The following is a 13,076-nucleotide window of genomic DNA, read 5'->3' as shown; positions in this document are numbered from 1 at the left end:
CCCTTCTGACAGTGCAGCACGCCTTCAGTGCTGACCCTCCAACAGTACAGTGCTCCCTCAGTACTGGCCCTCTGGCAGTGCAGCACTCTCTCAGTACTGGCCCTCTGGCAGTGCAGCACTCTCTCAGTACTGGCTCTCTGGCAGTGCAGCACTCTCTCAGTACTGGCCCTCTGGCAGTGCAGCATTCTCTCAGTACTGGCCCTCTGGCAGTGCAGCACTCTCAGTACTGGCCCTCTGGCAGTGCAGCACTCCTTCAGTAGTGACCCTCCGACAGTGCAGTGCTCCCTCAGTACTGGCCCTCTGACAGTGAAGCACTCCCTCAGTACTGACTCTCTGACAGTGCAGCACTCCCTGGGTACTGACCGCAGCACTTCCTACGTGCTGCCCCCAACAGTGCAGCACTCCCTCAGTACTCCCCTTGACAGTAGAGCACCCTCTCAGTGCTGCCCCCAACATTGTAGTACTCCCTCAGTTCTGGAACCAGAGTGCGAGCCCCAGATTGCAGGAGTGGGATTTGGACGATATCCTTCAACTCAGAAACGTGTGCTGCTGTCGAGGCAAGGCTTTAATAACTGCAGGAGGCAGACAGCCCACTTTCAAAGGGTAACAGGATTGACAAAGGCGTTTCCAGGTATTGACAGTGACAGGGGCTGCATAAGGAAACTTAAATAACCGCAGAACATTCTGAGGTGATCAGCAGTTTCAGTGTAAATAGAAAGCTAGGGTTTACAGCTCCAGCTCGATACTCTTCTGCTTTCAGACTCAACATCACTAAAATAGCCTATCTGGCGGGCACTTCACTTCAAATTTCAGAAAGCTGTAAAATCAATTGGCTTCTGTTAATGGGGCCTTCAATTGTTCTCATAAACACTGGGAAGTAAACAGTGTAAAAGGCAAGGAGGCAGATGAATTCCTGAAATTTATAAAGGTGAACTTTCCCATTACCCTGTCTCTCATCCTGACGCCAGAGGTCATGGTGCGGGAGCAGGAAGAGGGGACATTACAAGTGATTCTCTGACCGTAAAAACAAAAAGCTAAAAGCTACTGTGGATGCTGGAAATCCAAAACAAAAACAGAATTACCTGGAAAAACTCAGCAGGTCTGGCAGCATCGGTGGAGAAGAAATCAGTTGATGTTTCGAGTCCTCATGACCCTTCAGCAGAACTGAGTATAGTTAGGAGAGAGGTGAAATATAAGCTGGTCTAAGGTGGGGGGCGGGGGGAGAGAGAAGTTGAGGGTGGGGTGGTTGTGGGGATAAGCAAGCAGTGATAGGAGCAGATAATCAAAAGATCCTTTTGATCCTTTTGTCTGTGACATCTTTTGATTACTGCTCCTATCACAGCTTGCTTATCCCCACAACCACCCCCCCCTCAACTTCTCTCTCCCCCCGCCCCCCACCTTAGACCAGCTTATATTTCACCCCTCTCCTAACTATACTCAGTTCTGCCGAAGGGTCGTGAGGACTCGAAACGTCAACTGATGTCTTCTCCACCGATGCTGCCAGACCTGCTGAGTTTTTCCAGGTAATTCTGTTTTTGTTTTGGATTCTCTGACTGTGGTTAGATAGATAAGAATGGAGCCAGGTGAGAGACGTTCCACCCAGCTGGACGACAGTGGAGAGGGTTTGGAGGAGGATGGTGCGATCAACATGTCAAAGGCACCGTTTATTGCCCATCCCTAATTGCCCTCATTCAGAGGGCATTTAAGAACCAATGCCATTGCTATGGGTCTAGGGTCAAATGTAGGCCGGACCAGGTAAGGACGGCAGATTTCCTTCCCTAAACAACATTAGTGAACCGGATGGGTTTTTACAACAAAGATAAAGGCAAAATACTGCGGATGCTGGAAACCTGAAACAAAAACAGAAAATGCTGGAAAAACTCAGCGGGTCTAACAGCCTCTGTGGAGAGAGAAAAAACAGAGTTAGCGTTTCTGTTTTCATAACAGTCGACAATGGTTTTATGGTCATCATTAGACTTTTAATTCCAGACTCAAGTTCCACCATCTGCATGGCAGGATTTGTACCCAGGTTCCCCCAGAGCATTACCCTGGTACCTGGATTGCTAACCCAGCAATAATACCACGACACCATCACCTCCCCACAAGGTTCACAACCTCGGTGCCACATTTGGTCTTAGATGAACTTCCGACCTCATAATCGAGTCATCACTAAGACCATCTATTTCCAACTTGGTAACTTTGTCCGACTTCCCTCCTGTCTCAGCTGATCGGCTGCTGAAAACCTCATTTGTACCTTCAGTACCTCGAGACTGGACTATTCCAACGTACTCCTGGCTGGTCTCCCACATTCTGCTCTCTGTAAGGCTGAGGTCATCCAAAACTCCGCTGTCCCGTGTCTTAACTCGCAGCGAGTCCTGCCCCCACTATCACCCTTCTGTTCACTGACCTACACTGGCTCCCAGCCAAGCAACATCTTCATTTTAAAATTCTCAAATCCCTCCATGGCTTCACCCCTCCCTATCTCTGTAATCTCCTCCAGCCCACACCCTCCACAACATCTGCATTCTTTTAATTCTGCCCTCATTTGCATCCTCAATTGTTTTTAGCTCCAGCAATTGCCTAGGCCCTAAGCTCTGGAATTCACTCCTTACCTCACCTGCACCCTTTAAGACACCCCCTCAAAACGTATCGGTTTGATGAAGGTTTTGGCCACCTGGCCTGATATCTCCGCATGTGTCTTGGCGTCGTACATTGTTGTATAATACTCCTGTGAAACGCCTTGGGACATTTTTATTACATGAAAGGCGCTGTACAAGTATCAGTTGCCATGGTTATCAGTGTGTTTGCACCCTGATAAGTGAGGAAGTAGTGCGGGATCTAGTTCTGGGGAATAAAGCAGAACAATCGGAGGATGTTTCATAGAAAAACAGATCATTTCAATGGGATATCATTTGGGAAACGGTCACATCACCGTATCATCAGGTTTGGAATTTATAGAAAAGGACAAGGAAGAGTCCAGTGTGAAAACTGAAGGAGAGTTAATGTTGGTGAGTTGAGAAGGGGAATGGCCCAGGTGGATTGGAATCAAAAACTGGCAGGATGATAGGACGTCTTCAGATAAGTGGTCAAAACCAAGGGGAATCAAGGGCAGTGGGAGCAGATGTGAAATTGGCTTCCCTCTCTCTCTCCCTGTTTAAATTGATGACTGGAAACCAGCTCTCTCCCCGTTTATAATTCCATTGGACTGCCCTTTGTCTACCTGCTTAGCGAGTGACCGAGCTCCCTCTCTGATACTAATGCTCCCTGTTTACAGCTTTTATCACTGGTGGTGAGTTTGTTCTGAGCCATATGACCTGGTGGCAATTTCTCAGAATGGGAGTGACAGTGAGTGGCTATTGGAACTGTTTCTAGTTCAGAGTGTGGCAGGGAAAGAGACATCTCCTCTCCGCTTCTCCAAGGGAGCTGATTTACTGTTGATCTGAGATAGCTTGTTGATGCTGATTAAAGTACAAACTGATAGCTGAGAATGAGGTTATTTGTGAATGATTGTGCAAATCCCAGTTTGGAATAGGTGAAAGGGCAGCTGAATGCGCATGCATGGTTGATTAGTGAGTATACAGGGCTTGTTTGATCATGTATTTATCTAAATTGGAAGGTTAAACAGAGCAGGAGCCAAAGGTTCTATCAGCTGAAGCTTCCTCTGCAATCGAGAAGATTCCTGCTTATTCTGGAGCTAAAAAAGGTCCTTTAATTGTTTATAAATGTGTCAATTAAACCTTTACATGCCATTGTAGTACCATCCCACTCTCAACACACAGTCGGTAAGAGACTGAAGTGTGAAACTGGAATTTCATGTCCTCCCTGCTCAGAGTCAGCATCACAAAGCTTTACCCAGGCAAGAGGAAGTCCCAAATCATTTTTCCAACTCAAACACATTGAGAAAAGAAAAGGCCATTCGTTCCATCAAGTCTGTGTTGGTTCTTAGATACAATTAATTGACAGACCTATCATCTCCCATATCCCTGTGTCAATCCCAAACTAATCCCAATGCCGCACTATTTCCCCATAGCCCTGTACCAAACCCAAACTAATCCCACTGCCCCACTCTCTCCCCATCGTCCTGTATCAATCCCAAACTAATCCCAATGATCCCATTCTCTCCTCAAAGCCCTATATCAATCCCAAACTAATCCCACTGCCCCACTCTCTCCCCATATTCCTGTATCAATCCCAAAGTAATCCCACTGCCCCACTCTTTCCCCATAGCTCTGTATTTATTCCAAACTAATCCCACTGCCCTGCTCTCTCCCCATAGCCCTGTATCAATCCCAAACTAATCCCACTGCCCCACTCTCTCCCCATAGCCCTGTATCAATCCCAAACTAATCCCACTGCCCCACTCTCTCCCCATCGTCCTGTATCAATCCCAAACTAATCCCACTGCCCCACTCTCTCTCCATAGCCCTGTATCAATCCCAAACTAATCCCACTGCCCCGCTCTCTCCCCATCACCCTGTATCAATCCCAAACTAATCCTACTGCCCCACTCTCTCCCCATATTCCTGTATCAATCCCAAACTAATCCCACTGCCCCACTCTCTCCCCATCACCCTGTATCAATCCCAAACTAATCCCACTGCCCCACTCTCTCCCCATATTCCTGTACCAATCCCAAACTAATCCCACTGCCCCGCTCTCTCCCCTCAAGCAAAAATGACCGAATGGTGTTATAAAAGTGCTTAGCAGTCTGGATAATGTGTCCAGAGACACCTGCAAAAATCCACTATTTGCATCTAATTTGGTGATTAGAGTACTTTTAGCTACTTTGGCAAGACTCTGATGCCATTGGGTGGACCTCATGTTCCACTGATTTGCTTAGCTGAGTTAAATCCACACAGATTTTAATTGAACCATTTGGCTTTGGGACCGTAACCATTCCTGAACACTATTTTGTTGGCATGGTTACTGGTGAGCTAACCCCTTGAGGTAACAAGTTCTTGATTTCACGCTTTGTCTACGAGTGGTTGATGGACTTCCCTCCGTTTGAAGGGGCAAATTGGTTTAGTATCAGCTCTTAGGGAATACGGTACTTGGTCTTCAGTCTTCCCAAGTCTGTAAAAAATCTTGGAAATTCATTCCTGAATGTGCTGCCATAAGGCTCACCAGCAACTTCATCAACTTTATAGATTTGTTTCAATTTCATGCACACCTTCCTGCTTCGTAAAGATTCTTGATTTGGATGACACACAGATGTTCAGTGATTGTTCAATCTTTGTACTTTAATTTTTCCATTTGTTGGCCTAGGAATTTCAGTGTAGCCTCACCTGGACCCTGTAACTTGATAGTCAGAGGCTGTAGTGTCATGTGCTTAAACCATTTTACCTCGTCGGATAAAACAGAAACTCCTGCCCCTGTGTCTAATTTAAACTCTGTGGGGTGCGGTCCACTTCAAGTTCAATAGTCCTGTATTTATTTTCTGTTTCATTTACGTCCCCCTAGTAAAGCTATTTCCTTTGTGGCTCTTTCATTTCTTATATGTGGTTTGGCTTTAATTTTTTTCCCCTTCATTTTGCCGGGTGTCAGTGTTTTAGATTAGCAGATCATTTTAAAATGTCCTATTTTTCCTCAGTTGTGGCATTCTGCTCTCTCCCTGCTGGGCATTCATCTCGTTTGTGCAGGTTTTTCCTGCCGCACCAAGAGCATTTTGAGATGGCGCTTGGTGCTCCATTCCCAGTTTTCGCTGGCTTCTGCTTTGGCGCACTTTCCCCTCATTATTTTTCACGTGACCGCACCTTTTCTGTGAACAAACGCTCGATTTTGTTTCCTGAGCTCAGTTTGTCTCACAATTTGCACTGCTTTGATCAGAGTCAAACCCTCTGTCGTCTGCAGGAGAAGTGATAGAGATTCATCTAAGACCCCATTTGATCATGAATCAACTCATCTCTCAATATTCCATAGTCACAATCTTCTACCAGCTTGTATAGATCATCGATGAATGAATCCCATGCTCTCCCCGGTCTTTGCTTTCTCTTGTTAAATTTTACCCTTTCTTTAATTAAATTTTTGCGAATGCTGAGCTATGAAGCGAATGTTTGCTAGACTTCTTCATAAGAAGATGAAGTTTCATCGACTTCCCGCCCCACTATTACGTCACCGGCAATAGCTCCAACTGCGTAGAGTAATGTACTGACCTGATCCTTTTGTTCCTCCCTGTGCAAACCAGAAATGGTTCCATATCTGGAAAACTTATTTCCCCGGCGCTGAGCTTGTTGCGAGCCTGCTGCGCTCCGGAATGGTTCTGGGAATGGCAGTGTGGGTTTCCTGCTTGTGCCAAGTCCTGGAATTGTTGCTCCTTCACCGGTGTTGCTTGATGCTTGGAGTCTGTGTTCACTGCTGCCCGGACTCTGGGTCTGTGGCTGGGATTTTGGCGGGACCCGTCACGGGTGGCTGCGGAAAATTTGGAGAGCCAGCCAAAAGTTCATTGACCTCCGGCAGCGCCGGAAAACCCCTGGAGGCGGGTGGGGCATCGTATCCAGTCCTGATCCTGAACTGCGTTCGCTCTCCGTTCCACACTTCTCTTCCCATTAGTTTGTTTTCTCTCATGGCCATCCTGCTCCTGTGATTAATGTTAAGTGGACTTGTTAACGATGTTCCTGTGAGTGTCGGCTGAAACCGGTGAAGCCCTGTCCAATTGCAATTATCCCCTGCCCCACCCCCCCCGCCCCCCTTTTGAGGCCCAACATTTGCCATTGCTCACTGTAACATGGGAAGACTGCACACTCGGAGAAAAGAGCAATGCCCTTGAGGGTGAAGGAAAGGTTTGCATTTCTATAGTGCCTTTCGCTACCATAGGGTGTCCCAAAGCACTTTACAGTGCTTTTGAAATGTTGCCACTCTTGTAATGTAGGAAAGACGGCATCTTATTTGTGCACAGCAAGCTCCCACAAAACAACAATGTGACAATGACCAGATAAGCTGTTTTAGTTACGTTGATTGGGCTCCGGGCAAGAATTCCCAGAATCGCAGAATCGCAGAACAGCGCAGGAGGAGGTCATTCAGCCCATCAGTGCCTGCACCCTCTCCAAAGGAGCATTTCACCTAGTTCCACTCCCCCACCTTCTCCTCGTCACCCTGCACACTCTTCCTTTTCAGGTAACAGTCCAATTCCTTCTGAGTGCTTCAATTGAACCTCCCTCCACCATGCTCTCAGGCAGTGCATTCAGACATCAACCCCTCGCTGTGTGAAAAAGTTTTTTGCTCATATCACTATTGCTAATTATTTTAAATCTGTGCCGCCTCGTCCTCGATCCCTTCACAAGTGGGAACAGTTTCCTCTCTATCTGCTCTGTCCAGGCCCCTCGTGATTTTGAGTACCTCTATCAAATCGCTTCTCAGCTTTCTTCTCTCTGAGGAAACAGTCCTAACTTCTCCAATCTATCTTCATAACTGAGAAGTTCCTCATCCCTGGAGCCATTCTTGTGAATCTTTTCTCTCTCGTATCTTCACATCCTTCCTAAAGTGCGACACCCAGAACATACTGCAGCTGAGGCTGAACTAGTGACCTACACAAGTTCAACATAACCTCTAAGATAAAAGCAAAAAAACCTGCGGATGCTGGAAATCCAAAACAAAAACAAAATTACCTGGAAAAACTCCGCAGATGCTGTCAGACCTGCTGAGTTTTTCAAGGCATTTTTGTTTTTGTTCAACATAACCTCCTTGATCTTGTACTCTATGCCCCTATTAATAAAGCCTAGGATACTGTATGTTTTATTAACCGCTCTCTCAACCTGTGCCTCCACCTTCAATGACCTATGCACATATACACCCAGGTCTCTCTGCTCCTGCATCCCCTTTAGAATTGCACTCTTTATTTTATATTGTCTCTAATTCTCTTGCTCTTTTTGGAAATAATGGCAATGGGAACTTTTAGATCCATTTTTGAGGACAAATAGGGCTTCAGTTTAAAGTTTTATCTGAAAGTGGGCACCTTTGCCACTGCAGCTCTCCCTCAGTGCTTCCTGTGCCTCAGAGACGAGAGTGCTTGCCACCGAGCCAAGGCTGACACAGGAGACTAGTCCATCGTGCTCTGTTAATGACTTGACGATTTGCTTTAACAGCAGGCTGTTTTTCTTTGTTGTTTGTTGTGGCTTGACTAACAGAGACTGATAAGGAGAATTAGACTGCCATTAAAACAATATTATCAAACTGATCTATTGCTCTGGATTAGAGATGTTTGTCTGGGGTCCCACTGAAGCAGACAGTTTAATCACAGCCTCAATGGCCTTGCTTTGCTTCAGTTCCCTGTAAGCCCTTGTGGGTCACAGTTCCTCGTTGCCTACAGTACCACATCCAAAGCTCACCTCTCATGTGCACATAGACGGTGCACCAAGTACACCAGCTCCAAGTAAAACTCCACAACGGACTGAAAAACACATACAAAGAAAAAAAAAGACAGACTTGCATCTGTATAGTGCCTTTTATGATCTCAGGATGTCCCAAAGCATTTACAGCTAATTACATAGAAATTACAGCACAGAAACAGGCCACTCAGCCCATCAGATGCATGCTGGTGTTCATGCTCCAAATGAATCTCCTCCCATCCTTCATCATCTAACCCCATCAGCACACCTCTCTGTATTCCTTTCTCCCTCATGTGTGTATCTAGCTTCCCTTAAATGCATCAACACTAATCATCTCAACCACTCCCTGTGGCAGCAAGCTCCACATTCTAACCACTCTCTGGATTTATTCGTGACAACCTGATGTATATCTAGTTTTAGATTCGCCATACAGGTGGGAATATTCTCTCTATGTCTAGCCTATCGAGCCCTTTCATAATTTGAAAGACCCCTGTCGGGTTACTTCTGAATCTTCACCTTTTTTTTGAGAAAAGAGCCCAGTTCATTCAGTCTTTCTTGATGGTTTTAGCCGATGGAATATTTCTCAAGTTATGGTCTTGGAAACATAGCAAACAATTTATGCAAAGCAACCTTCCATAAACCACAATGTGATAGTGGGCAGATAATCTGCCTATGGACCCAAGAAACTGGGAAGGGCAGGCAGAGCCTTGGATTAATTTATTTTATTCGTTCACGGAATGTGGGCTTCACTGGCTAGGCGTCCTTAGTTGCCCTTGAGAAGGAGAGCTGCCTTCTTGAACCGCTGCAGTTCATGCAGTAGTGCCACATAACATGATGGAGGGTATCCTCAATGTGAAGGCGGAACTTCAGCTCCACAACGACTGTGCGGTGGTCACTCCTACCGATACAGTCATGGACAGATGCATCTGTGGCAGGCAGACTGGTGAGGATGAGGTCAAGTATGTTTTTCCCTCTTGTTGGTTCCCTCACCACCTGCCGCAGACCCAGTCTAGCAGCTATGTCCTTTAGGACTCAGCCAGTTGTGGTGCTACCGAGCCACTCTTGGTGATGGACATTGAAGTTCCCCCACCCTGAGTACAATCTATGCCCTTATCACCATCAGTGCTTCCTCCAAGTGATGTCCAACATGGGTTTCCTTGGCCATGTTTGACCTGATGCCATGCAACTTTGTGGGGAGTCAATGTTGAGGACTCTGAGGGCAACTCCCTCCCGAATGTACACTACTGATCTGCCACCTCTGTCTATCTTGCCGATTGGACAGGATGATGGTCTGGGACATTATCTGTAAGATATGATTCTATGAGTATGACTATGTCAGGCTGTTGCTTGGCTGGTCTGTGAGACAGCTCTGCCACTTTTGGCACTAGCCCCCAGCTGTTAGTAAGGAGGACATTGCAGAGTCAAGTTTGCCATTGTCGTTTCCGGTGCCTAGGTCGATGCCGGGTGGTCCATCCTTTTTTGAGGCTTGGTAGCAGTTTGATACAGATGAGTGGCTTCTTAGGCCTTTAAAAGTCAACCAAGTCACTTACAGGTCAGACCAGACCAGGTAAGGACAGCAGATTTCCTTCTCTAAAGGGAATTAATGAACTCTAATTGACTCCAACAATCGACAATGGTTTCATGGTCATCATTAGACTTTTAATTCCAAAGTTTTATTGAATTCAAATTCTACTATCGGCTGGGGCAGGATTCAAACCCAGGTCCCCAGAGCATTACCCTGAGTCTCTGGATTAACTAGTCCAGCAACAATACCACTACACCATCACCTCCCCACAAAACATCTTGTCTAAAATAAAACCACAAGTCTTTAGTACTCCCTCAGTGCCACACTTTGAATATCACTTTGAATATGATATGCCCAAATCTCTGGAGTAGGACTTGATCCATCACAAGTGTTTAGCCAAAGAACCAGGGGGTGAGGAGGAGGATTATATTTTTACACAGTGAGCTGTTATGATCTGGAATGCACTGCCTGCACTGGTGGTGGTAGAAAATTCAATAGCAACTTTCTAAAGAGAATTCGATAATTATTTGATAGGAAATTTGAAGGGCTATGGGGAAAGGTCAGGGGGGAGTGGGACCAATTGGATCCTTCTTTCAAAGAGCTGGCACCATCACGATTGGCCGAATAGTCTCCATCAATGTTGTAGTTCTCTATGAGTTGCAATCACCGCACCACTGTTATGTAGGCAACCAATGTAGTCATTTTGCACACGAGATCCCACAATTACAATAAGAGTTGAAAGATGTGTTAATCTGTTCTGGTGCTGTTGGTTGAGAGAACTATGTTGGCCAGGACATCAGGAGAACAGATCGCTCTTTGAATACTGCCATGGGATCTTTTACATCCATTGGAAAGGCAGGTGGAGCTTCAGTTTAATGTTCTGTCCAAGTAGCAACATCTCTGACAGTTCGGCACTCCCCAGTTCGGCACTGGTAAATCAGCCTAGATTATGTCTTAAATTCTGGAGTAGAGGTTGAACCCCCAACCTTCTGATCTAGCAAAGTGAGCATTACCAACTTAACCAAGGAAGGGTTTGGTGTGTATGAGTAAGGGTAGCATTTGGACAGTGTACAGATATTTCTGATATCTCAGGATTCAAGGTGACGTGTCATCTCTCACTCTCCAAGCCCTACTTTCCTCTGTTAAGTGCTGAGTGATAGGTGCCATCTTTGATGCTTTCCATTCCTGCTTAGCTCTTTGGCTGTGATACTAGGTGGATCTTACTGAAATTAACAACTCCTCACCCACCAGAAACTCTGTTCCATAGACACTGGCTCTATTCCTCTTCTGGCAACTGTCTGAGGCTGAACCAGTTTGTTTGCAACCTTGGTGTTATATTTGACCCCAATATGACCTTCCTGACACATATCCATGCCCCCACTAACTCCGCCTAATTCCACCACCGTAACATTACTCGACTTCTTCCCCCTCAGCTCATCCGCTGCTGAAACCCTCATTCTTGCTTTTGTTTCTTCTAGATGTGACTATTCCAGAACACTCCTGGCTGGTTTCCCATCTTCCCCCCTCCACATAAACTTGAGATCATCCAAAACTCTGCTACCCTTATTCTGACTTGCACCAAGTCCCATTTACCCATTCCCTCACAGCTCGCTGACCAACACTGCCTCTCAGTTAAGGCACTTCAATATTACAAGGGCCATCCTTGTTTTCAAATTCCTCCATGGTCTTGTCTCAACTCTGTAATCTCCCCCAGTCCCATAGCCTGTGAGGTATCGAGGCAGATAGCAGCTTTGGTAATACTACTTGCCCAACAATCTAGAGATCCAGGCTAATGTTTTGGGCTCATGGGTTCAAATCCCACCATGGCAGCTATAGGGGAAATGAAATTCAGTTTTTCAATTAAAAAAAAACTGGAATTGAAAACTAGTCTCAGTAATGGTGACCATGAAACTATCATTGATTGTTGTTAAAAACTCATCTGGTTCACTAATGTCCTTTAGGGAAGGGAATCGGCCCTCCTTACCTGGTCTGGCCTACATGTGACTCCAGATCCACAGCAATGTGGTTGACTCTTAACTGCCCTCTGAGATGATCTAGCAAGCCACTCAGTTCAAGGGAAATTAGGGATGGGCAACAACTTGCCAGTGATGCCCACATCCCATGAGAGAATAAAACTTCTCTCCGCTTCAGCATGTCAGGTTTTGTTCAACCTTTGGTGGCTGTACCTTCAGCTGTCTAAGTCCTAAGCTCTGGAATTACTTCCCTCAACTTTTCTGCCTCTCTACCTCTCTTTCTTCCTTTAAGATGCTCCTTAGAACCTACCTCTCTGATTTGACAAAAAGTCACCTAACCTAATATCTCCTTATGTGGCTCTGTGTCATATTTGCTTCATGCACCTGGTGAAGGAGCATGAAGCAAATGGAATTCTATCCTTTGTTACGAGAGGGGTTGAACACAAAAGTAAGAATGTTATGCTTCAGTTATACAGGGCATTGGAGAGACCATATCTCCAATTTAAGGAAGGATGTAAATGCATTGGAGGTGGTTCAAAGGATATTTACTAAATTGATACCTGGAATGAGTGGGTTGTCTTATGAGGAAAGGTTGGACAGACTGGACTTGTTTCCACTGGAGTTTAGAAGAGTGAAGGGTGATTTGATTGAAGTTATACAAGATCCTGAATGGCCTTGACAAGGTGGACGTGTAAAGGATGTTTCCTCTTGTGGATGAGTCCAGATCTAGGGGGCACTGTTTTAAAATTAGGGGTCACCCTTTTAGGATAGAGATGAGGAGAATTTTTTTCTCTGAGGGTTGTGCGACTTTGGAACTCTCTGCCTCAGAAGGTGGTGGGGGCGGGGTCATTGAATATTTTTAAGGCAGAGGTGTGTGTTGTTAGGCAAGGGAATCAAAGGTTATTGGGGTTAGATGGGAATGTGGAAATCAAAACACAAGCAGATCAACCATGATCTTATTGAATGGCGGAGCAGGCTCGAGGGGCCGAATGGTCTACTCCTGTTCCTATTTCTTATGTTCTTAAGCCAGTTGGGGTGTTTTATAAATGCAAGTTGTTGTTGTTATCTATCAGTGGCACCCTTTCTCAATGCCCACCATCGATGATGGCTCGTTCCCACGGGAACTGTCTAATTCCCAGGCCAGGCCATGGACCAGTCCCCATTGAGAATATTTGGCATTTCTACTGATGGAGTTGGATTCTCAGTGGGATTGGGAGGACATGACCTTTAAGGATAGCCGGATTCCTATCGGGA

This window comes from Cetorhinus maximus, chromosome 1, assembly GCF_964194155.1.
Source record: "Cetorhinus maximus chromosome 1, sCetMax3.hap1.1, whole genome shotgun sequence".
In the NCBI taxonomy this organism is placed as follows: Eukaryota; Metazoa; Chordata; class Chondrichthyes; order Lamniformes; family Cetorhinidae; genus Cetorhinus; species Cetorhinus maximus.
This window is presented reverse-complemented; position numbering follows the sequence as displayed.